The sequence below is a fragment of the Mytilus trossulus genome, chromosome 3 (assembly GCF_036588685.1).
Source record: "Mytilus trossulus isolate FHL-02 chromosome 3, PNRI_Mtr1.1.1.hap1, whole genome shotgun sequence".
Taxonomy (NCBI): Eukaryota; Metazoa; Mollusca; class Bivalvia; order Mytilida; family Mytilidae; genus Mytilus; species Mytilus trossulus.
The window spans coordinates 88370604-88382047 of NC_086375.1; positions in this window are offsets into that span (position 1 = coordinate 88370604).

Genomic DNA, 11444 nt, shown 5'->3' on the forward strand with positions numbered 1-11444 from the left:
TTTAGCTTAATCATAAAGCATTTAGACGTCATTCTGCCAAATCCGCAAAATAAACCTCAATGATACATTTTATTGAAAACCACAACAAAGTAGAAAATAAGAACGATATAAGAAACAGGAAGATATATTATTAACAAATGCAAAACTGGAAAAATAATACGATAAATGAAATTTATATTTTATAAAGTTTTCTTGCCTGCATGACTTCTGCTCCTGTTGATGCATATGATAAAAAGAACATAACATGTCAATTTTCATATCAGACCCCTTATCAACCCATGGTCGAATAATTCTTAAAGCCTGTCGACTCTCAGGCTGATATCATGACATAGGGTTGATAAGGGGTCTGATATGAAAAATGTCATGTTATAATCTGTATATACATATGATCATATAACACTTTATCGTCAGATTCATAATGTTAATGATATTTTTGTTCAAAATAATCAAAAGTTCCTTTGCTATATTGAGTCAATGTACCATAGGAAGCTTTATCAACGTCAGTACCTGTACTTTGTAGATGTTTTACACATTTGAGACTATTTTTCTTTCTTGGATGTTGTTTTTCCTTTGGTACCGGCTGTATATTTTCAACACGTTTGAAATGCACCTATCTGTAAAAGATATTTATATTTTAATAAAATTTATCTACGCATTAACAGTAACTTATTTAGTTATGTTTTTCGTTGACATAAATTACTGTACAATCTTTCCAAAATTTTCCATGGATACACAAATTTTGAATTTTGAAAAAAAAAAACGGAATACCATAACCTATTACTTTGATCATTTGTCTATGTTTATACTTAATTTCTATAAATAATGTACTAATATATTGTGGTTTTATTGATTCACCCTTTTGTCGAATCAAAAGTTTGTAGTACATTTACATTTGTATTCATGACACAACATCCATATATTCAATGGAAAAAGATAGACTATTATATACCACTCATAATATATACATTTCTAATTCGTAAAAAAAGATTAAGTTTACATATATATTTGCATATATTTGCATCATAATCTACAAACCTGAGAGACCCAATAAATAGTATATTTAATCTATTTTTCTGGTGCAAGAGATAAATAAAAGAATCGTCGAGGTTCATTTCGAACACGACTGTATGTCATTCTTGATGTAAATGTCCATAACAAATTTATTCCGAAAAGAAACTAGCCTTGTTTGAGATTGTTCCTTATATATACGATATAAACAAATGCAAACCTGTCAGTTCAAGATGTTAACACGTCTATATTACTTTTGGCAGAACAGAAAATGAATGTTTTTACGACAATATATTATTTAAATGCTTTATCTCAGCATACTTTCTTTGTCCTAGCATCAAAACCTAAATTGTTTATTATGTATTTTACTTCATTATATTTCAAGATTATATAACTTAAAAAATCTGAATAGTCGCTGCCAATAGCTCTCAAGGGCAAAGTGCAGCGCTAAAGAAAATGGAACAAGCTACGACTTAGAGATAATATAACAAACGCCTTGATATGACGGAGTGCGTGCTTAACTTGGATTTATTATCCTAAGGCATTCTTAAAGTACTGTCTATTTCATTTAAGTAGAAACTTATAAACAAATTCGTACAACGTTTCGAATATGAACTTTTAAACTAGACTCTTTCTCTCGATCTGACTTATATTATAGATAATGATTTGACATTATTGGCTTCTTTCAAATTCATTTTTTCTATATTTTTAACAAATTATATGAACTCTTACACTGTACTGTAATTTACTTCTTTGATTCGGGAAAAAAATGTAAGGGTATAAACATGTGCAGCTTTTTAATTGTGCTTTTTAGACTTTTCAATATAAAACAGAGTCACTTTTTCATTCAAAATCCATAACACAAGTACTCAACATCCTTAATTTACATATTTAAGATCGTGCTTTTATATAGGTTTTTACGTATAATATTACTAATTTTAATTTAAGGGCCAAATCAAGGCATAGACAAATGTGGCTTTATTTTATTGAATCTTTTTACTTTCATTTGTACTTTTACCATTAATTAACCCATTGTTTTAAAGAGGGATGTGAGTAATTGGTGTGATATATTGTGTGTTTAGGTATAAACTTTAATAAACCAGAGTGATTTGATATAGTTTTTTAATACAGGTGAATGCATCCTTTTTGGGAAATGGAGGATGTTCTGAAAAGAGTAATTTGCAAAAAAAGTGCAACTTAACTCAACAACTTCATCATTAGAATGTGCTGAAAAAGTAAGCTCGCAGAATTACTGAACACTGAGGAAAATTAAAAAATGAAAAATCCCTAATCAAATGACAAATATATAATGCCACACTGCTCCAACAATTGTATCAACAATTAACATGTGCATACACCTTGTATCGCAAAGGCAAAAGCTAACTATTTTAACTCACTTACCTTCAATAACATATGAGGTATTGTCCTTTCCTTCACCCGCGTCTGTTTTACTTGTCAAATAATATTTTCTTTTGTAAAACAACTTTGGCAAACTGGAAACAATCTATTTAGGTTTTTCCATTGAAAGATTCGTTACAAAATTGTAGTTTATAGTAGATTCGAAATTCAAATTCAATTGATATAAATTAATGTATTTCATGCTTCAGGTTTAATGTTAAAGTAAAAGGAATGACTGCAAAATAAGATAAATGAGTGGACCACACTATAAAACAACTCGTTACGCGGACTTTTCAGTGTCCACCACATTTGTTATGTTCTTTAGTCATAGAGAGAGAAAAAAACATTACAGTCCTTCTTTAAATAACGAGAGATTCAGGGTATGCATTAAGGAGACAGCAAACGTTAGACATAAATAGTCAGAGAACATCTATAAAGTCACAAATAGTCAGTCTTAATAATTTTGAGACCCTTTTATGCAGAAAAATTGTGGGTTTTTTTTCGGTTTTCGGTCGGTCATAGGACGGTTAATTTAGATACAATCGATGTCAAATGTATTGATTATATGAATAATCATATTCTGAAAACTTATCTTTTTAAATAAACTCATCATAGATATCAGGACTAAATTTTGTATATACGCCAGACGCGCGTTTCGTCTACACAAGACTAATCAGTGACGCTCGAATCCAAAAAATTGAAAAGGCCAAATGAAATACGAAGTTGAAGAGCGTTGAGGACCAAAATTCCTAAAATTTTGCAAAATATAGCTAAGGTAATCTATGCCTGAGGTAGAAAAGCCGTAGTTTTTCAAAAAAATCAAAGATTGGTAAACAGTAAATTTATAAATATAAAATTGAGAATGGAAATGAGGAATGTGTCAAAGAGACAACAACCCGACCAAATAAAAAAAAATCAACAGCAGAAGGTCACCAACAGGTCTTCAATGTAGCAAGAAATTCCCGCACCCGGAGGCGTCCTTCAGCTGGCCCCTAAACAAATATATACAAGTTCAGTGATAAAGAACGCCATACTAATTTCCAAATTATACACAAGAAACTAAAATTAAAATAATACAAGACTAACAAAGGCCAGAGGCTCCTGACTTGGGACAGGCGCAAAAATGCGGCGGGGTTAAACATGTTTGTGAGATCTCAACCTTCCCCCTATAACTCTAACCAATGTCAATAACCATATCAATGACAATTCATGTCAGCACAAAGTGCTGACTACTGGGCTTGTAACGCAGCAGTAAATAATTTACTAATTTTATTTGAACTATCATAAAATGTCTTATCGAAAATTAAAATGAAACTATAAATATATATATTTATATGTATGCATAGTTATGAGAAATCATGATCCGACATCCTGTCGTTACTTATATTTGAAATTGTACAAGATCCTGCGTTTCTTAAGACTGTTTATGACGTTTACACACTTAATCCGTGTGTACTGAATTGATATTTTAGTCTTGGAGAATACAATTCATTAATATTCTATTATAAAAGAGGGACAAAAGATACCAAAGGGACAGTCAAACTCATGAATCCAAAACAAACTGACAACGCCATGGCTAAAAATGAAAAAAAGACAAACAGATAAACAATAGTACACATGACACAACATAGAAAACTAAAGAATAAACAACACGAACCCCACCAAAAACTAGGGGTGATCTCAGATGCTTCGGAAGGGTGAGCAGATCCTGCACCACATGTGGCACCCGTCGTGTTGCTTATGTGATAAAAAAATCCGGAAAATAGTCTAATTCGGTAGGACACATTCATGAAAGGGAAAGGGATTGTAGTTACGGCGTAAGGAACATATACGATATCATTTGTGAATTGGTTATACCATAACGGTCAACCAACTCGTGATGTCGTCCGTAAAAATATAATATTATAGTTGTTATCAGCTGTAAAATAGCTTGCAGTAACTTCGATATCGGTGTTTTCTGTCAGCTGTTATGTTGTTTTTGTCTTGTTTTGTTTTGTTTCAATCTATTAGAAATGCAATTTGCATAAGATTTGATCTACATTTTGCCATTTTTGAGGTATAAGTAAAAAAAAATCTTTCAATTTGTGTTGTCATTAGTTTAGTTTTGATTTTGGATATGTCTTCAAAATGTAAGCATTGAACGCCAGAAAAAAAATTAAACTAATATCACAGCTTGAGGTTAATTGTCGATGATGTACGTATTCAGGTTAATTGGAAGTGAATCAAATGAACCAAATAACTAATTAATTATCTAAACGTTCATGCACTTGACATATATGGAGCATCTTTATTTCTATGTCATTTACTAACATACATGTCTACACTGTTGTCTTATATAATTCCATCGGAATGTCTTATTTAATGACCGAACGACCATAAAGACAAACTTGATCTGACCTAATTCAATTTTATCGATCGAAGCATAGGATAACTGCAGTTAGCAACTATGATAATAGGCTAGAAAAGCTAAAAATAAATCACTTCTTTCCGCGAGATCTTTAAAATCTAATTATCGAAGAGGACTATTATCTTTTGTCAAGTGAATCTATGTCATGCTGTGAAAATGAGCAATTAATCATATTCTTAAGAGTTTACAAACTAACTCGATAACCTTGGTTGTTCTTGACATTCCGGAGAACATGTCTGGACCTGTAGGACATCCGTCACTAGACTTGATCAATCGCGTTTTAACTTTAAAATGTAGAAAAAGAACTCTTGTTATACACTAAATTGTACAAATTAATTGCAGTTCGTTATTTGTTGTATAAAATTCTTAACCTAATAAAGCTCTTATTCCTTTTTCGGATTTGACTATACAAAATGTACTTCAGTTACCTTTTGGTTTCATCACCTTGAAACATTTGTATTAGATTTTGGATTTTTTGGCTTCGAGAATCACCGCTGATTATTTGAAGTTTGCAATTACTGCAATATGATTATGATCGATCAATTATAAATCACTTTCTCTGAATTTCCACAAATGCCAAATGTTTAGTCAGTAATTTTATCTTAGACCTTTCTCATGATTAGTAATGAGGGATACATAATCTTTTAATTAATTTAATTGAGGTCTGGAGCTGGCATGTCAGTGACAGGTACTGTTAGTTGTCCTTTGTTACATGTAATATATGTATCAATGTTAGTTTGCTTAGTTTTTTTTTACTTATTCTGACATCAGACTCGAACTTCTTTTAAACTAAGTTTTATTGTGCAGATGGCTGGATGTATAGGGGAAGGTTGAGATCTTACAAAACATATTATAACTCGCCGCTGTTTTGCATCTGTACCAAGTCAGGAATCTCTGGCATTTGTTAATCTTGTATGTTTTATAATTGTAGTTCATTTATATGTTTTGAATTTTGTACAACGTCCATTTTCACTGAACCTGTAAATGTTTGAATATCTTTTTGGTACCTTATGTCCCTCTTTTTCTTACAAAATTGAAATATCTTCTAGAAAACTAGATGATTTTCTTTTCAATTATCTCTGGTATATGATAGTTCCACAGCATTAGTTAATGGAATATCGGATCAGTATTGTATTACAATTAACCCTGATTGAAAAAAAAACAACAACAATATTTTGAACAATTTAGATCCTTTGAAAGGCCTGCTACGAATATTTTTTTACATCAGAAATAGACGTATCGGACAAAATGTTAATGTAGACTAACGACATACCAAGCTTAAAGCGACATCCAAATACTACACAGGCAAATTTTGTTCACGTGAATTAAATGTTAAATTAACGTGAATTTCAAGTGAAAAAATTCTCGTGAATTTCACGTTAATCGAGCTTATACGCGTTCTTAACGTGAAATATTAATCTATAATACTAAAATTACGAGGTCCAATTTGTCAGCCGTCATCACGTATTAACGACGAATCAAAGAATTCAATTTATATATAACTAATATAGTACAAAGGTGTAGATTAAAAATTACACCACTCCAGGCCCTTTTGTTTTCCACGTAATTAATATTGCCAATAATTAAGAAGTTCCGGGTCGAGTCCGATACCGATACCAATAGTATATTCACCTGTTACCTATTACCTTATCTGTACGTTCCACATCTGACAGGCGCACCAACAAATGGTGTATTCAGGATTAATATGCTTTATACACGGGTCATAATCACAGGGTTGACACTACTAAATTGTCAAACTGTTACCTATTGTAGTATTGTAATCGGTAAGACTTTCTAAGATAACAATACGAATACTGAAAATCTGGACAAAAAATAAGGCGTATAGGTACAGTTTTCAATTTGTTAACGGGCATGACGTAAAACAGCGAATCAAAGAATTCAACTTTATTTATAACTAATATAGGACAATGCTGTTGATTAAAAAATACTCCATTCCAGGACCTTTTGTTTTCCAAATAATCAATATTACCAATAATTGATAAGTTCCAGTTCGACGGGTTCAAACAGAAAGATTTGAATGCAGAGAAAACTGTGTATCTTATAATCGGCATGACTTTATAAGATGGCAATACTAATACTAAAATAAGGCTTGAGCATAGTTATACACTTTACTTCAGTCACGGACCCGCGATATCATGCCGGGGTGTGTTACCTTATCTGTACGTTCCGCATCTGACAGGTGCACCACCAAACGGTGTATTTTATAGGATTTTGCTATAAACACGGGTCATAATCATAGGGTCAGATTGTTCCCTATTGTGTAGTATCTTAATTAGTAAGACTTTCTAAGATAACAATAAGAATACTAAAAATTTGGACTTGAAATAAGGCGTATAGATACAGTGAGTTTTCAATTTGTTAGCGGACATGACGTAAACAGCGAATATAAGAATTCAACTTTAATTATAAATATTATGGGACAATGCTGTTGACTCCATTCCAGGACCTTTTGTTTTCCAAATAATTAATATTACCAATAATTGATAAGTTCCAGGTCGACGGGTTCAAACAGAAAAGCAGAGAAAACTCTGTATCTTATAATAGGTATGACTTTATCAGATGACAAATTCAATACCAATACTAAAATATGGCTTACGCATTGCTATATATACTTTAATTCAATAACGGGACTCGCGATATCACGGGTGGGTTCTAGTTTAATATAATTTTGCGATTAATGCACAAATACAAAGTTGGCTGATTGATTTGAGATATAACACGATGGGGTGATGGCAAATACAATTATTTCTGACAAATTTCTAGATGTCGTATTTATATCAGTCAAATTATTGACAAAAGCTACAAAATTTACAATTCAAATATGATACAAGAGGGACGACAGATACCAAAGGGACAGTCAAGCTCATAAATCTAAAATAAACTGACAACGCCAAGGCTAAAAATGAAAAAGACAAACAGACAAACAATAGTACACTGGAACACCATGGAAAACTAAAAAAATAAACAACACGAACCCCACCAAAAACTAAGGTGATCTCATGTGCTCCGGAAGGGTAAGCAGATCCTGCTCCACATGTGGCACCCGTCGTGTTGCTTATGTGAAAACAAACCCGGTAAATAGTCTAATTCGGTAGTTCAAATTCATGAAAAGGAAGGAGATTGTAGTTACGACGTAATGAACGTATCCGATATCATTTGTGAAACGGTTGTTCCATAACGGTCAACCAACTCGTGATGGCGTCCGTAAAATTTACGATGGGATGATTTCAACTTCACCATTTGGAACTCTTGGTTTAATATTTTCCTTGTGAGCAGCAACCCTCTATCAAGAAAATCATTATAGGAAATGCAAGCACAGTAATATCGTATCAATTTGGAGATATATACTCCGTATGCAGGTGCTGCTTGAATGTTGCTACTAAGAAATAGAAAGTTCACAATTGGAAAGCTAAAATCATCTCTTTTGTCGTAAAATTTTGTTTCCAACCGACCCTCATTGTCAATTTCTAGATGTAAGTCAAGATATGAGAACGACCTAACTGTATCTGTAGTATCCTTTATCTCTAGTTCGATGGGACAGATGCGTTCCACATAGTCACCAAATGTTGTATTATTTAGTGAAAGAACATCATTTATATAGCGGAAAGTAGAACTAAAGGATATTGCTAACTTCTTATCTTTCTTCCAAAGAAGTTCCTGCATGAAGTCTGCCTCATAATAATAAAGAAACAAGTCGGTTAGTAGAGGGGCACAGTTTGTTCCCATTGGAATGCCGACAGTATGTTGAAAAACACGTCCTCCGAACGTAACAAATATGTTGTCAATCAAGTAACCAAGCATGTTGATAATATCATTTTCAGAGAATTTTTTGTTTGAATCAGAGTGATCCTTTACAAAGTAGGATGTATCCCTTCCTAAGACAATATACTTGTTTCTACGTTGGCCATTCTTTTTTTGAAGCAAAGCTATACCAACTCTTTCAATTTGTCTTTTAGTTTGGAATGTGGAGAACTTGTGTAAAGAGTAGAAAAGTCAAATGTTTTAATAATGTTACAAGATGAAAGAGAGTTAGATTGTAAGTACTCTAAAAGATCTTTGGAATTTTTAAGTATCCGCATCTGATTCACGCCACCGTTAGAATAGGCAGTTTAACAATAACTTTGAAGCCCGTCTTTGATTGCTGATAAAATAGATGTTAATACTTTAGAAAGAGGTTTCGTGGAGCACTTGGAAGACCCAGCAATATACCGTTGTGTGTAATGTAATGTGATTTACACATAAAAACGATGTTGTTTAGGGCTTTATCAGTGAGGACAATTAATAAAAAGATTTCTAGTTATTAGTTACACACGATAGGTTAACATTTTGATGATTTGGACGATTGATTTGACGGACATGTTTTCACCGATAACCGATAAACGAAAGGTCTTAGTAGTCTTGGTTTATATTACCTCAGATGTTTATTAACACGAAAAAACGTCCATTTAAAATTAAACAATTAAAATAACACAGACGAAAACTTATAACTAGTGTAGTACTTACACGAACAGGAAGTACAACGGGTGCCATACATTGAGCTGCACCTGCTTACCCTGAAGCGTCCGGAGTCTTATATATATCAATCGGGTTTTAGTGGTTCTTGTAATGCTCAGTTTGATTGTTTTTTCTTTTGTTTTTGGAATACAGTTGTTCTTTTAGTCGAATTTGGATTTTTTGCCTGACATTGTAAGTTTGTGTTCAACTTTTAAGCTTGAATATCCCTTTTTTGCATCTTTCACCTCTATTTTGAAATTCAACAACAATGTTTACAAGTTTTCTACATAAACAAATTGTTGTACCAAGTCAGAAATATGACAGTTGTATCCTTTCTGTTGATGTGTTTAAGCTTTTGATTTTGACATTTGCTTATGGACTTTCCGTTGAATATTTTCCTCGGGAGTTCAGTAGTTTTGTTGTTTTACTTTTTTTATGTGTATTACATTTTTATTATGACATTTGATGATTGTCTGTCCGTTTTGCATTGTCCTTGAGAGTTCGGTAGTTTTTTTTATTTTACTTTCTTTGAGATCTGAAAACAGATAAAAATTGTAGATAAAACAGTTAAATGATGTGTTGACGTATTCAAGTTGAAAATTAATATTTTGACTACATTTTTATTTCGTTGTTAAATATGATTCTCCTTTCTCACGACATTCGTGAACGAACTTTGGTGGTTGATGTGATCTGTTAGACTTTAGCATAGTTTTTATTACTAGTTTTGTTCTCATGTTTATGTTTTATTATTCACGAACAAGTTAATACTGTGTTTATCTTAAAGCTACAATTTGCCTGAATTTTATATGACAATTATAATCTCATAACACTTTATTTTTTTGTAATTTGTACATGTTTTTAAAACTCCGAGATCTTTCAAAGTTATTTTCTAAAAAGGTAGTGTATACAATAGTATTTATTTTCATTGATTTGATAATACTTATACCTTTACAATCGAATGTTAAATTTGTTTATGGAAAATATTAACTGCTGCAAAATTTAGATTACTTTTTAAACCACTAGAAAAGTCATAGTCTACGCCTTTTTAAAAAACACTGCCGGAATCTCTTGTGCTAGAAAATTTTGTGTAGTATTTTAAAAAATATGTCTCAGAGATAAATATTATTTCCTTCAGCTTTGTTAATTTATGGCAATTTTGACCTAGTAATGAATTCATGACGAAGTAATGATTACAACAGATACAGTGTTGTTCCAAATGTGAGATAGATTTATAGAAGAGTGATAGGAGTTTAAACTTTGTAAATGTTTTGACTGTTTTGTTCTACCTTTTATGGAGACATAAGTGTTTATAACTATCAGCTGTATCAGAACAATGACCATTTGTCCATTTTATCTAACATATTTCAGTATTGTGTTAAATAAGTGAAAGAAACGGAAGTAATCAAACACTTGCTGTCAGCCTTATTTGTTTTTCGTTTGTATATCTTATTATATTAGTTTTCCCTTTGAATTGTTTCGTCATACCATGAACCTTGTAAAACTAATTGTTAAAGGCCGTACAGAGCCCTGCACCTGTTTAAATCATTGTCCTTTGGCCTTCCGTCGATAGTTGTCTCATTGGCAATCATACACAATTCTCTTGTTTTTATATTGTTGGTTTTGATACTTGTTTCTCATAAATATTGGCGCGTTTATAATATAGACGAAACGCGCGTCTGGCGAACTCAATTATAATCCTGGTACCTTTGATAACTATTCTCTGATTACTACATATGTACCTGACATAAAAGTCTTTCTAATAGATATATGATTAAAATATAGAAATAGCGTGAATGCCTTATTTCACAATAAAACCAACTCATTAATAATCATAAACGTTGATGGATATCAGTAAAAGGAGAGGACTCCAACGGAAGAACACTGACAATGTTAGCGAGCAGGAACTGCCAATCTTTTGATCTTCCGGTGTTTCAAATAGGAAATACGACGCTCTAACACTTATAGAATTCAACGAAGCTTTAATGTTAAGATTCGTGTTAGCTTTGATTTGTCGTATATATGCTAAAGTATGATTTATCAAAAATATATTTAACTAATAAATAAAACAGTGCTTTGATAAATATCAGTAAAGCAAAATCTGAAAGGAGAAAAACTT